Source organism: Halichoerus grypus, chromosome 14 (assembly GCF_964656455.1).
Source record: "Halichoerus grypus chromosome 14, mHalGry1.hap1.1, whole genome shotgun sequence".
Lineage (NCBI taxonomy): Eukaryota > Metazoa > Chordata > Mammalia > Carnivora > Phocidae > Halichoerus > Halichoerus grypus.
Window position 1 is genome coordinate 40,425,731 of NC_135725.1, and position 15,299 is coordinate 40,441,029.

The 15,299-nt window shown below is 41.7% G+C and overlaps 1 long non-coding RNA gene across 1 annotated transcript in view; it reads right to left on the bottom strand.

The window, feature by feature from the left end:
* Positions 1–3,959: 3,959 nt before the first annotated feature.
* Positions 3,960–15,299, bottom strand: part of LOC144380093 (uncharacterized) — a 53,876-nt gene continuing 42,536 nt past the window's right edge. The window contains exon 3 of the long non-coding RNA XR_013443890.1: positions 3,960–5,377. This is a non-coding gene — a long non-coding RNA (uncharacterized LOC144380093). The remainder of the gene's footprint in view (positions 5,378–15,299) is intronic.

The following is a 15,299-nucleotide window of genomic DNA, read 5'->3' on the forward strand; positions in this document are numbered from 1 at the left end:
GATAATTTTGGTACCTCCTCTAGCATGTGGTTATGCTGTGGAGGGACCAGCTGGATTTAATTTCCAAGTCTCTCATTTACTGTGTGGCCCTAGGCACCCTTTGCCTTTGTTTTTACACATGTAAAATGGGACTAATATTAGTATCTACCTCCTGTGTTGCTGCCGAAATAAAACGGGATAATATGAATATGCAACAAACAACAGTCACTCCACATAGTAATCCCTTCAATACGCAGCTGCTAGTTGCATTTTCTCCTTTTATACTTTTCTGAATTATTCAAAATTTCTGAAAGACTTTATTTCTCCTAATCAGAAAGTAAAAACAAAATGCAGAAACTTTACAAAAAGTGTTGGAATTAATTTAACTAAATTTGTAACCAGCACTTGTTGCTAGTTGACCAGGTTTTTTTTTTTTTTTTTTTTTTTTAAGATTTTATTTATTTATTTATTTACTTACTTACTTGAAAGAGAGAGCCTGAGCTGCGGGAGGAGCAGAGGAAGACAGAATCCCAAGCAGATTCCGTGCTGAGCGTGGAGCCTGAAGGGGGGCTCGATCTCATGATCCTAAGATCATGACCTGAGCGAAACCAAGAGTTGGATGCTTAGCTGAATGAGCCACCCAGGTGCCCCGCTAACTGACCAGGTTTTAATCTAATTTAATCTAACAATAACCTGGTAAGATAAAGTATTGTTTCTCCCTGGCCTAGATCCCGGGCTAGCTTCTCACTGGTGGTAAGAGTCAGGAAATGGAATTCCAGTTGAATCTCGGTGTTCCCCAAACCCCCATGTGTTCTCAAACTCTCCAGTTGTTTTACCACGCCCTCCCGAAAGGGGTATTCCCTAGCCTCATCATCCCTATCTTCCAGGGTAGTTGAGAGAGAAAACTAAACGTCAGAAGCAATTGGGTCAAGAGTAAAGCACGCAAAGAGGCATAATGGGAATTCAGGAAGAAAGGTCAGAGGGTCCTGGGGTAGTCCGAGGGAGGAGGTGGAAATTGCGTTAAGCCCTGAGGGATCAATATTAATAATACAGGTTCAAGGGATATGCCTGTAAAGGCATTTGACTAAAAAGGCAATAAAGTGTTAGCATTTCCTGCCCTTCAAGTCTCCAAGGGTTATTTTTTTTTTAATGAGTGGAAAAAAATTTTAAATGTTTCTCCAGTTTTACCACCACGCTTTCTTTCTTGTGCTGCCACCCTCCCAGTGACTTTTATTAGGGCATTAAAATATTTCCCAGGCATTATCGCCATCTCGACGCAGGGACAGCATTTTGAAGGGGTGTGGGCCGCAGTGGCAGTGTACAAAGAAAGGACGAAGCAACCTCTGAAAATGCGGTCTCAGGACCTCCCAGCCCCACGGGCCTGCACCGCGCCTCGCGGTGCGCAGGGCGCCCCCACCCCCAGCAGACATCCCAGCAGGATTCTCTCCCGGAAGTAGATAGTTTCCGGTTCCGTCACTGCATGAAGTGCCCGCTGGAGTGCAAGGTTCATTCTCACGGCTCTCTGCAGAGGAGAGGCTGTTTTAATTACGAAAGGGAAGGCTATGTAGGCGAACCGAGGGAAATGTGGATGCGATTGGATAATAAGTGAATTTTATTTTGAAATCTTGATTCCTTGCTCACTGATCTTAAGATGGTGTGTGTGAAACTGCTGGATGTGGATTTGAAGGTAGGTGATTTGGACCCACCTCTAGAGGATCTTGAAGGTCCCATTGATCCTGAGGTTTTGTAGGAATAACTACCATTTCTGAAGTAGCTATTATGCGTTAGGTGTTCATGGATTTGTTCAACAAATATTAAGTACCTATTCTTTGCCAACCGTGGGGGTTATAATGGTGAACGAAACAGTCACTCTCCGCCCTTAGGTGGCTCTTCGTCTAGTCGGGACACAGTCAATCAAATTAAATTAAATATGTGATAAGTGCCAGGACGGGGGAGAAGTGTAAGGTAGTTGGAGAATCACATCGAAGGAACCGGGCCTACCAGCAAGATGGAGGAAAGTTTCTACAAGGAGTGACTGAGCTAAGATATGATGAAGGAGCAGGCATTAGCTGGATCACATAGCATGAGGGAACAGGGCCAGAATGACGGTCCCAGGCTTCCAAGAAGGCCCGTTTGGCTGCAGCAGAAGGGTCACGGATGAGGGTTGAAGCGGAGGGGGCTGCAGAGGAGGGAAGGAGCCAGATCATGCAGGATCTTTACCATAATCCACGATCACAAATCCTCCCCCAGCTCTGTGAGTTCGACTGTATCCTCACTTTGTGGAATAGGAAAATGAAGCTCAGAGAAAGTGAGGAATGGGCATTAGGTCACACAGCTAAGTTGGTGCCCGAGGTGGGGTTGGAACGACTTCTGTCCACTTCTAGAGCCCAGATTTGCCACTGTTGCTCCCAATGATTGACAGTCCTACTTGGACACGCTGTCCAGTGGATGTTCTCTCCGGATGACCCCTTAAAGACAACTTTACTCCCTGGCTCCAGGGTCTAGCCGCAAACAGTGCCCCTCCTCCACCACAGGGAAGAACCCTGCTGTGCTCTCTCAGATAAGGACTGCTTCACCCATCAAATTGGAATCCTTGTTTCAGACAATATTTACTTTAAGGTTTCTAATCAAAGTCATCAGTATTCAGAGGTCCCTCGGATGACTGATGACTTTTTTTTTCAGGAAAGAAACAGTTTTTGTTTCTGTTTTTTCTTTTTATATTTTATTTATTTATTTGAGAGAGAGAGAGAGAGAGAGAGAGAGCATGAGCAGGGGGAGGGTCAGAGGGAGAAGAGGCTCCCCACTGAGCAGGGAGCCCGATGTGGGGATTGATACTAGACCCCTGAGGTCATGACCTGAGCCGAAGGCAGATGCCCAACCGACTGAGCTACCCAGGCGCCGCAGGAAATAGAGTTATATTTTTCGTTCACGTAAGATTTGTTTTCTTGTTTGTTAAGCAGCAGTAGCAACCCTGGCATTATCTCAGGGCCACCTCAATGAGCCACCCAACGAGGCGAAGCCATGCAATTATTCCCTTTTTACGAATGAGGATGTTGAGGCTCACAGAGTTTAAGTGACTGGCCTCAGGTCACACAGTTTAGAAATGACAGAGGTGAGGTCTGAGTCTAGGAGACCAGATTCCAAAGCCACATTGTTAATGTAATGTTTCAAAAATTCAACCTCTAAAAGAGAATTAGTGAAATAAGAAAATTCCTAAAAATGTTGTCTGCTAATACGTACTGTAATTCAACAATAATTATATTGTTAGACAAGGAAGAACTTGTCATATAAAGATTCTCAGTGGCTTTGACACCAATTATGGATGCTTTAGGAAGTCAGTATGATTTCCTAAATTAAGATATCAAGTTCAAGATGCAGGATTTTTTTTTAAACAGAAATGGCTCACTTCCTAAAGATGAAGGATACATCTATTTTGAGGCTGTGTGTGTGTGTGTATGTGTGTGTTGGGGTTTGGTGAAAAAAAGAGTAAAAGAATTATTTTATTTTGGTTATCTTTCAAAAATTACATGTTTGTTTTTGAAGTTGTAAGCTGGTGGGGGTGGGGAGACTGCATTAAACCATATCCACAGAGTGAGATGTTGATGTCTCTCCAGTGCTGTATTTTGTCCTTTCCAAAGAGAAAGGTTTTCCTTCACAGTGCATTTACGTCAAATCCGAAACCCTCTCACAAGAGCCTATCATATCAACCTTGTCAAGTCTCACTTGTTGAAATGAGTGGGATTTGAAAACTCCTGAGTGTGCTACTACATTTTCCATTTATGTTCAGGGAATACGGCTGTGTGAAAATGAGGTCAAGAGTTGCGTGGTGGTGGGGGGGGAGGTTTGGGGGGAATTTGAGGGAGAAACAGCTCTAAATGAATGAAACTAAATAGATCAATTGTTTCAGGTGGTGGAGGACAGTGGTCTCCATGAAGGATGAGGCAAGGAGTCTGGGAGGAAAATATATTTTATTTCTTTTACTTCTTACATTTTTAAACGTTTATTGCCCTATTTAAACTACTCATTACACCAAATGCTAGAGTTTAACTGAAAGAAGCCAATTTCTTTGCTCTCAAACTATATACAAGTTAAATGTTCTTGGTTTTTTTTCTTTTTTAGAACTCAGCTAGAGACAAAGAAGTATTAGGAAAAAAATGGATACTTTCATTAAGAGTTCTCAACTTCCAGAAAATGAATTCATTATTTTTTTTGGTCAGATTTGAGAAAACACAATTCTAAAAGTAACCTTGATTATATTTTAACCTAAGCCCAAACTCTGTATAATAGAATGACCAGATGCCTTTTAGCGGAGGTAGGAATTGTTTATTGAGGGGGGAATCTTCACATGACTGTTAATTTCTATTTCTCTAATTCTTTGTAGTTGTCTTCCTATAACTAACTACAAGTGAACATCTCTCAGGCTTCCCAAGAAACTTAGATTTTTTTTCAAAAAAATTAATTTGGCGAAGATGCTTCTTAAATAAACAGCAAATTTCTTTTTTAAGGAGCGAGACCAAATGTTTTCCTCTGGCAGCCAGTAGAGGGAGCTGTTGGCATTTGATTTGGCCTTAAACTCGACCTGGAAGTTCCCTTCTTAATTAATTCAATGTTTGAAATCAAACCACCGTTTAAATGTAATGATATTAATATGCAAGGATAGACATGTAAACGTGGAGATTTTCCATTCCCATTAAACTTTCTACACAACCACATATTTCTGGTTCTTCTGTGGGCCTCTTTTAGAGAGCTTATGTTATAGAAATGTTGGCTGCTATAAATTAAAGCTGCTCAGAGTTGAGTTCATGCACCTAGGCAATGATTCAACATTTCTAAGACTGATTGCAAGTCAAGAAAGAAAGCAGCTTCTTTCTCTTGCTCTAGAAAGAAAGAAAGAAAAAGAAAGAAAAAGAAAAGCAAAAGATATTTGACCTAGAGACAATACTTGAAGTTTCCAAAGGAAAATTAGCATGTGCTAGGTTTATAATAAATTTGAAGATCTTTAATCCAGGGGGAAGAATTTTCTGTAGTTAAGGTTCTGGGGATATTTGATGGTGTCCTTTTGATAAAATAGAGTATATTGATTTTTCTTATATTCCCTCCACCCCAGATTCATTTCCATAGCTGTGGGTTTTTAAAGACTTGTTTCACAGCCTAGTATTGAAAAGATACTTTTCCTTTGTTCTTTTTTTTTTTTTTTTAGTTAAAATGGGTTACTATGTAAAAATTTCCAAACACCTCAGCAACCCTGACAGAGAGCGGGGAAGTGATCTTTCTGGTAGTACCGCTTCTCAAAGAGTCCATGAGAGATGAGAGTATGCAAGTCCCCCTCGAACGTTGAGAAGCATTGGAGAGAGTGTTGGAAATAATCATTCTGATACAACCGAATTTTTTTTTCCTCCTAAAAATGAACAGAAACATAAACTATTAGATATTTAAACCAATGATACTAAAGGCATGAAATCGTACCAAACTTGAAATGGAAAATTACTTGAAAAGATAAAGAGGAGAGCGATGTTTTGTCTTGATAGGCATTAGCAAATGATCACTAAACACACCGCCCAATCTTTGCTGATCGCCGTAAGATTTGTCGGAGAAGGCGCGCTGAAAGCGAAGCAAGAGATACAGGGTTCGTTGTGCTCCCAGTACAGAAAGCAATGCCATTTTCTTGGGACAGTACGAAACAGTGCAGTTTGCACATTGAATGCTAACCCAACGTCATTTCCCCTGTTCACAAAAACATCAAGTGGAGCTTCTTGGAAAGAAAAAAAAGTGTTGTTTGGCGCCTGGGTGGCTCAGTCATTAAACGTCTGCCTTCGGCTCAGGTCATGATCCCAGGGTCCTGGGATCGAGCCCCGCATCAGGCTCCCTGCTCAGCGGGAAGCCTGCTTCTCCCTCTCCCGCTCCCCCTGCTTGTGTTCCCTCTCTTGCTGTCTCTCTCTCTGTCAAATAAATAAATAAAATCTTTAAAAAAAAAAAAAGAAAAGAAAAAAAGTGTTGTTGTTGTTGTTGTTTTTATCTGAATGTGGACGACGTTCTAGGCTATTTCCAGGTAGTGTGTATTTCCTTAAATTGCTCATGCTCTTTCCTGGGTCTGGCTTGGTCTATGTTTTGTGTTGATTTCTGGGCCTTGCAATCAACACTAATTTTGCTGCTCTCTCTGAGAGAAGTGGTTAGAGGGAAAAATGAGCCACTCGTGCAGGTAGAGTTGAAAGACAAGGAACAAAAGTGCTGGATGGCACTCTTGAGCGGCTCAGAGAGCTGGGACAAGAACACCCAAGCGCCACTGGACATATAATTTTAGGTGAAATTGTGTTCCATGTGAAACATTAATTTTAATAGAGACTTTATATATAAGCTCTCGTTTGAATAATAATGTAAAATTAAATTTAAATTGTAAATAACGTCCAGATACTAGTTGTTTCCTGGCTCAAATTCTTTAGCACATATGGTGCTGGCATAAGCTTGTGCCTGTCTGCCTACTCTGGGTAATTTTGCATGCAAATAGTTTTAGTGCCTATGTTGAGGTGCTAAAACGTGTTTAGTACACTTGAAAATATTTGCATTGCAAAAGGAGACTGAATCTCCTGAGGAAAATCAAATTGATATTTTGTATTAAGAGACCACTCTGGGCATGGCGTGGCATTCTTCTAGGGAGACTTCTGTTTATAGTGCAACTAGCATTTTTAATTGACCTTTCCAAGAGAAGGTCTGGCTACAGCTTTGCCAGGTTTATAAACCGTCGGATCATCTTCTGGCAGCATTCACCATATTAATCAGTAGGGCAGAGAGAAAGCGAAGGACAGAATCTACCCGCCTTGGCCGGACTGTAGCTTTTCAGGCCTCCGGTTGGAGGATGGGTAGGATAAATATGTTAATTATAATTAAAAGTTTCAGCTGAAATGTGCCTAACTAATTAGCTAGCTAACTAACCAGCTAACTCAGGAAAGGCTTTAGCACAGTGAAGCAGCCGCGGATGCTGGGTGTGAGGGCGCACACCCGCTCCCATTTGCCACACTCCCATCTGCTGCATTTACGGGAACCAGTTCGTTAAGAGTCTGAATCAAATCCAAATAAAATGCATTTCTGATGCAAGCCCGATGACTGGTGCCATTCTACGCTGCATTATGTCAAATTAGAGTTCATTTGGAAAGGAGGTTACAGAGATCTTACGTAAATGTCGCATGCGTAGAACGTCCAGGGAGAGTTCTGCACAAAGTCAACATCCGACTTCTCTAAACAAATCAGCCTCCTTCCCGATTTAGCCCCTGTTCACCAAGACCAATTAAAACCTTGGGCCCCCTAATAAAGTCATAAAGAAATTTCAAGAGGCATGGGAGGAAGAGGTCCGTAGAACTTTCCTTGCAGTCATCTTTTCAAGGTTTGCAGAGAATTGTATTTGATTCCACTGACTAATTTCAGGTGTGGTAATGTCCTTAGAAAATGAAAGTAAGTTTAGTATCCATAAAATAAACAGATGATCCGAGGTCTCCAGGAGGAGTTCAAATTGTGGGACTTCTCTGTCTGCACCTCCCTCCTCTGCGGAGAAATGATGCCAGATGGAATTCTAATACCTCCCATTGTTGTTGAGTGGCTCTGTGGCTTCCAGCCCAAGCACCATGCAAGAGCTTGCCTACCATAGGTGCTTATATTGGCTGAAACTCTGGGGTTTGATCCAGGTTTTCTCCCCATATTTTACCCTTCCACACCTAATATTTTATTCTTTCATCCCTGCCACTTCCCACAGAATGCAAGGTGCAGTATTTTGTGTCAACGAATAGCCATAGACAGGTAGCAGGCAAGAGCCAAAAGGAACTCATTATGAATACAAACCAGGAAGGAGAGGTTGACTTGCTGTGTGAGTGAAACTCCTGTTTGCAATCTATTTCCTTTAAAGCCAGCTTAAAAAAAAAAAAAGAAAGAAAGAAAAAATAGCCCTGTTGTCTGTGGGATCCTGGCACATCAATCAATCCATTAAGTAAGTAAATAAGGCAATAACTAAACAATAAATCATTTTGAATTTCACGCATGCACAAACCTTTTGATACATAAATGACAAGAAAGGTTTAGATTCGGAGGCTAGGGCCTCTGCGCTAATCATTTTGCATACAAGAGAAAGAACTATTCTAAGTGGCGGTGCATTGCTCCTTCTGGTCCTCAAATCGTGGGGCTTCTCTGCACCCCTTTGGTGGTTGTGTGTGTGTGATGCATGGCATGGGAGTTGTGTGTGTGTGTGTGTGTGTGTGTGTGTATATGTGGTGTGGGGGGGGCATGCTGTTAGGGGGAAGCCTCCCACACATTTCTGCCATCACAGACGGTGGGCAAACAGCTGTCTCCACAGCTGAGGCCACTGGAAGTGCTTGCGCTGCTGCAGTAGCTCGAGAGCACACGGCTGGTCCCTGGATGGCACAGAGCACTGTGCTTGCAGCAAAGCGCCATAGATTTCCCGGGGCTGAGCAGGCGGAGACTTTGCCACCAGACACAATAAGCATCTCAAATGGGGTCTCATGAATAATTCATCCTTGCTGTCCTACGAAACAAAGAAATGATATGTTTGCTGGTAGATAACTGTGTTGTGGCATTTGTAAATCTTTTTGAATTTGGAGCTGATCATGTTTCGTGTTGGTAGGGAAATATGGTATTTTTTTTTTTTCCCCCGAAAACAAAAAGTTGGGACTTCAATGCGATAATCTTACAGGGAGGGTCTTCCACGAAATACTGGACGGATTATACTAATTTGGCTCGTGATTTAGGAATTTTAAAAAAATCTCATTCAGTGAAAAGGGATGTTAAAATGGTTTTACTGCAATAAAATACAGCAGGATACCGGGTTCTCGAGGAGATTATTATTTTTTTCTTTAGTAGGCAACCAGCCCACTCTTGCTAATGCAAGTTTCATTACTGTAGACTAAAACACAGTGGTGCCTTTAGCATCCCAGGAGAGCATCGGGAGGAACAATTCTTCACTTTCACCGAAATATTAGTAAAAATGATACTTCAGTGAATTGAGCCCTAAATTGTTTTAGTGACAGTTAAATACCCACTAATTTAACACTAGTTAAATCGGCAATAAAATGACCCCCAACCGAGTGGAGCCAACCATCCTCTTTCGTTACAATAGTTACAGACCTGATGCCAGTGATCTATAAGGGCCACTGGGCACACTTTGTGCATTTGCATAACAAATAGTTCCAGTTTTGTATGAAGTAGCCAGCTACTCAAACTTATCATAATCAGGATTTATAATTAGTATTTGTGTATTCATTTCATTTATTCTTTAATATCTGTGTACTCATTTCCCCGAGAAAAAAAAAAAAGAGATCGATTTAATAGTTCTTCATTGTCTTTGAAATGACAACCTGGCAAAACAAATCATGGTGATGTTCTCTGTCATCTCTCCAATAATTATCTCAAATCTGTCATCTATTATTCACTCACGCTTTCTCCGTGACACTTTCCCCCACCCCCCACTCTCTCCTGGAGTCTCCCTGGCTTTCAGGTTGCCCAGGAATTATTGTGCATCCGTAAACCTCACACAATCTGATATGTTTGGCAGGGAAAGTCAGAAAGAAGGCACATTGATTTCGCTGGAAGGAAAAAAAAAAAAAAACAAGCGAAAACAAAATATGGATCTGCCAATTATATGCTGGAGTGAAAATACAATTCCTTCTTGCTTTCAGGTGAGGGAGTTGGCAGTTGGAGTTTGAACGGGTAGGTGGTGAGCCCTCCAAGATGAAGAAGAGTAGTGGATGCTGTGTGAGTGTGTGCGTGTGTATGGTTGTGGTTGCTCTTGTCGTTTGTGTCCTGAAGTTCCAGTAATGAACCAGAGCAGAGATTCACAATATACATGCAGGTAATGACTACGTTTCTTTACTCTGGCGGTGTAGGATGAAGGCTGTAAACAAAATTATGGTGGTACATCAATTGCTTTGTACCTTTGTAAAGATAAGTAGATTTCCAGTGGAGCTAATAATGAGATAAGTGGTAACAATGTCCTGTGGCCAATGAGATATCATTAGAAACTGAGGTGACAGCCTGGAGATGAACAAAACACAAACAAAGCCTCCAAGGTCAGAGGCAGAGTCTAATAGAAATGTCCCACATGTCCCAGTCACCGCTTCGGTCCTCTCCACCACCTCCTTGTGCACTCTGTGCTAGTGTCTCTCATGCCTCCTCTTCCCGAGCTTCTGGAAGCTTCTTCAGGCTCAGTCGGCGATGGAGGAGCCCAGATTGCTATGCCTTTCCAGAACAGCAGCACCCGGACTCCCAACGTTTTGCTTCCAGTACATAAAAGAATCCTTTATGGGAATATCAAGCAAATCCATACCGCTAGTGTTGTATGTGATTCCATTTAAATATCTGAGAGCGAGAAGGAAATTTAAATAAAAGACCCTTAAGGATGCGTGCCAAGATAATACAAATAGTAACCAAAGAGAAGAAATGCCAGGAAGTCAATCGACAACTTAGAACATTGATGATATATGTAAGGTTACAAAAAAACCACAACAGGATCTCTGAATTAAAGAGACTTGGATTTCTGTCTCTGCCACATGGGTGTTATGGTAGACATTTGAACCTCCCTGAATATATTTCCTCTATAAAATGGGGACAAAAACGCATACCTCACAGACTGCTTTTAGAAAACCAGACCTAATGTATGTAAAGTGTGTCCAGTAGCTTCTAACAGTCTAAGCACATCCGAGTCACCTGGAGAGCTTTGCAAAACTCCCAATGCCCCACTCTACCTCTGTCCGAATAAGTCAGAACCTCGGGGGAACAGGCCTTGGCATTAGAGTTTTTAAATGCTCCCCTGGTGATTCCAGTGTGGAGCCAAGGATTTGAACAACTGGTGGAAAAGCCTGAAACTGAATGAACACTCAGTAAATATTATTCAATTCTTCTTGTTCACATGATATGAATATTAGCGTAGTCAGGACACAGATTCTTTTATTCCTGAAAGGAATCCTTGAGACCAGTTAATCCATGTTCATGCTTTGAAGGTAAAGAATCTGAATCCAGGAGGATGAGTGACATGTCCATGGTCATCTGGTTACTAGTGGAAACGAGAGAGAGGTTCCAGTGTTTATTCTAGAATACTGAAGTTGCCCTCCCTGGCACAGCTTTTCAGAGCGGAAGTGAGGTCTCAGATGAGGCTGAGCGCCATCTTTCCTTCTTTCCTGTCTCAACAGTATTTTGTGGCAAGGAAGATATCACTAATGTCCAAAGTAAAGGATTACACCCTCAACTCTTGTCTTCATTAGCTTGGCCTGGTAGCATTTATTCATAGAAACTTTTGAGCAGAAAAACTAAATCCCAGCAATGCTTCTGTGTGGAGGGCACACGCATATGTAGCTTGGCTTCTGAGAGTGGGTGTCATAATGCTCCTCCATCTAACTGAGCATTTCCTGTGTGATTGATATGGAAAATCTGAGCAATTTACCACAACACAGTTATGAGCCATCATACAGGTGCATTTAATTTTTAATTACTCTTAAAAATGTTTTTAATAATTAGTAGCAATAACCACTAATTGGCATGTAAGCTATTCTTGCACCAGCAGGCAAACTGTAGGTTTACTTCTGCACACCCACACCCAATCAACTGAAAATTGCTTCCATGCTTATCTTATAATTACTGTGCTTAATGCTGTTTGCATTGTTTGGAAGCTTTTGTAATTGATTTTTTTTTTTTTTTTTTTTACCTCTGAACCTGTACGCGGAACAATAAAGATCAGTCCTTTGCTCAGTAACATCTTATTTACATTGAATATGTAGACATACATAAGAGGGAAAATAATGGCTTTTGTTTTTACCTGCCCAATAGATTTCCTTTGGTTTGACGATAGTGAGAGAGATCCCATGTAGAATATGAAACTTCTCTTCCTTGTCTTTCTGGTTCTCCTCAATGCAGTTGCATACTGTGGCACAATTACATTTTTAGGCAAATATTTTTTCAGCCTCCATGTACCTTTATATCATCTGCATTATTGATTTTGAAACTACTTCTGGTTAAAGGGCAATACTTTGTGAATGTCTCTATTCAAGTCAAGGTCAAGAGAGTTAAAGTCGCTTCCTTTGTTCCTTGGGCATCTTTAATTGGTTTATATTTGTGCCTATAATTGTGCTTTGATCTGCAAGTGGCAGTCACGGTTAATGGCTAAAGAAATCATGAAATAAACTGATACTGTAGGTATGGGAAGCCATTTTAGAAAAAGTGATGGATCTGCCAATGTTTTCATAGTAGTAAATGGCAAATAAAATTTTATGATGAGAGAGGCAAAAGATAAAAATTTGACTTTATAATTATAGGCCATTATGTACTGGTTATAAACTGAAACTGGATGAAGGCATGGGTATGAATATTGCCCCTTTTATTTATTCTCTCACTCACTGAATAGTCATAAAGAACATGGTGGGCCAAGCAGTGTGCTAGAAAATGGGGACACAAAGGGAACAAGATATTATTGTAGGAAAGTTTGGTCTTAGGAGTCAGGAGAAAACGCAGTCTGAAAATTTTGATTCCACAACGAAGTAACTGAGAGATTTCGGAATATCATTTCGTCTTTTAGAACCTGATTTCTGTCATGAGAAAAGTGAGGACAAGAACACCTACCTTGAATATTCATTGTGAAGATTAAATGAACAATGATATGTGAAGCACTTCGCACTTTCCTGTTATGCCATATTTACGTAATGCATGCATGCTATAATTTTAATTAGATCAAAGAACTCACGGTCCAGTGAGTGAATGAGATCTATCACTTACAGGGTTCTTTGAGTGCAGGCGACAGAAACAAATTCTGGCTGCCTAAGCAAGTGAGAAGTTCATTGGAAAGCTATTGGGATACTCACAGGATCAACTAGAAGGCTGGAAAATCAGGCTTGAAAACAGAGGAAGAACTAATAAAACCAAGAGTTTAAGTCTCAGGATCTCGCCAACAGTCTTGGAGGGCATCACAAGTGAACAAATGCATTCCATTTTTCCCCCTTGTTCTTTCATCTTTGTTCTCAAGACTCAAAGTCTGAGAAGCAGGAAAGAGAGAGGGAAAAGAAGGAGAGGAGGAGGGAGAGGGAGAGAGACGGGCTAACGGAGCATGAGCTTAGTCGTGGGCCATGAGCTCAGTTGTGGGTCATGAGCTTAGTCGTGGGCCTATCCCTTAGAAGGAGAGGGTGGGCTACCTTGATTTCTAGGTGCACTGAGGCAATATACAGCAGAGGAGAAGGAACTCTACACACACACACACACACACACATACATAATGGGTGATTAGTAGACCAAAATCAACCCAAAATACATAACGAAGAATTGGATTACAGTGTCCTAAGTAGGGCTGGCTTAATGGACATGCAATCTGTGCTGTCACAAAGGACCCCATGCTTAGCAGCCCTTACATTTGGTTTAATGCTCCATGCCACCATTTTAAAATTCTTAATAATTTATAAACAAGCGACCTCACATCTTCATTTTGTCCTGGGTTGTGCAAATTTTGTAGCTGTTCCTGGCCATATGTCCTATGGTAGGGATCTATACACAGCTCTGTAGAAGCACGGAGGAGGGAACATATCCACGTAAGGATTCACGGAAATGCCAGGAAAGGGTTCAAGAGATGAGAATTAAAGTATCAGTCAGAGTTTGCCAAGTGGAGAAGGGGGCTAAGGCATTCAGATAATGAAAACCTAGAAGCAAAAACCACCAATGTTTCTTATGATCAGGATATTAAACACCATTCTGGCATAATTTGAACTAAAAGTCATCCCCTTAAGAGTGGTAAAGCAAATAAATTATTACAAGATGGGAGAAAACGACCCCCTTATGCTCTCTGTGGGTCACTGCCAAGCAGTGGAGGGGACCTGCGCCGGCCACGGGAAGAATCCTACCAGAGCCCAATAAACCTGTGTCCTTCCAGGCCGCTAGACACTTGTGGCTTAACTGTCACCTGAGTCTTCCTTCCAGTTAGCTTTCGCCTGAAGTCACTGGAAGCGAGCGTTGTCCCCAATGCAGACTCCTATCTTCTTGGCACAAAGCTCATATGTTAATGGCAGGGCTTTTGAGTGGGATGGTAGAGAGAATAAGCAGGGCAGTTTAGCTTTGCGTTCCATGTGTTATTTTAGAATTGATGCAACTTTGCTTTTCAGTGTGTCCTGATACCAAGACTTTTTCCATTCTTTTATCAAATATTTTTAGAGAATTTCAGGCGTCTAGCCTAACACTTTTCCAAGGCATGAATTTCCTGAACATGTCCAACAAGTTCTCCTACAGCCTTGCTGGAATACCTCCAGCCCACTCGGGTTTTGGATAGATCTAATTGTCAGAAAGTTCTTCCTTCTATTGAGTTGAACTTGGCCTCTGAGTAACATTCACCAAGAGGTGTTTTGGAGTCACTCAGATTAAGCCTGTTTCTCTTCCTCATGCAAAAACAAACTATATTCTCTAACTACAACAGTGGAAATTTTCTTTGCTATTGGGGCCCATCCCAGTGGGAAAATACATATAAGGTTTCCGTTAAAGAAGCTCCTTTTAGCACCTTGAGAACAAGATACTACAGGGTAGAGCCTGAGAGGATCCTCCTATGAGCTGAATAGGATTATGTTATACCTACAGGATGGCACGGGCCTGAAAGTCTCTCCTCCGGATCCCTTTTGCCTTCTGAACTTCATACTCTCCATGGGAAACAACTTTTTCCTTTCCCTTTATCATATGTAACGTACCAGGCTCCTATCCAGCTGACTCCATTGCATGAGAGACAGAGCTGCTCGCAAACACTTGTGCCAGGAAGGACAGCCCAGACATTTGCCATCTATGCCTCAGCTTTCTCAAGCTCTGTTCTTGGGTTGCTTGTCTAGGGACACACCCATACACACTCTTTCCCATTCCCCTGGCAATGGAAAGAATTGGCACATTGCACATTAGGTTTTCGAGGGAGGCCTTATTTTACAAGATTTTCCTAAATTTTAGTGAGATTTTTTTTTTCAATGTGTTGGGAGTAGTGTGCATTCGGATGGCTGTGCTAAAATTAATCTACTCAATTATAACAACAAGATCGTCTTCATAATGATGTTTTGTTTTGTTTGTGGGGAGATCAAGGCATCAAGTCAATGCCTAGAGGCTCTTTTCATAAGTATAAATATTCATTGATTAAAAGGTAATTAGGGGCGCCTGGGTGGCTCAGTTGGTTAAGCGACTGCCTTCGGCTCAGGTCACGATCCTGGAGTCCCTGGATCGAGTCCCGCATCGGGCTCCCTGCTCGGCGGGGAGTCTGCTCCTCCCTCTGACCCTCCCCCCTCTCATGTGCTCTCTCTCATTCTCTCTCTCTCAAATAAATA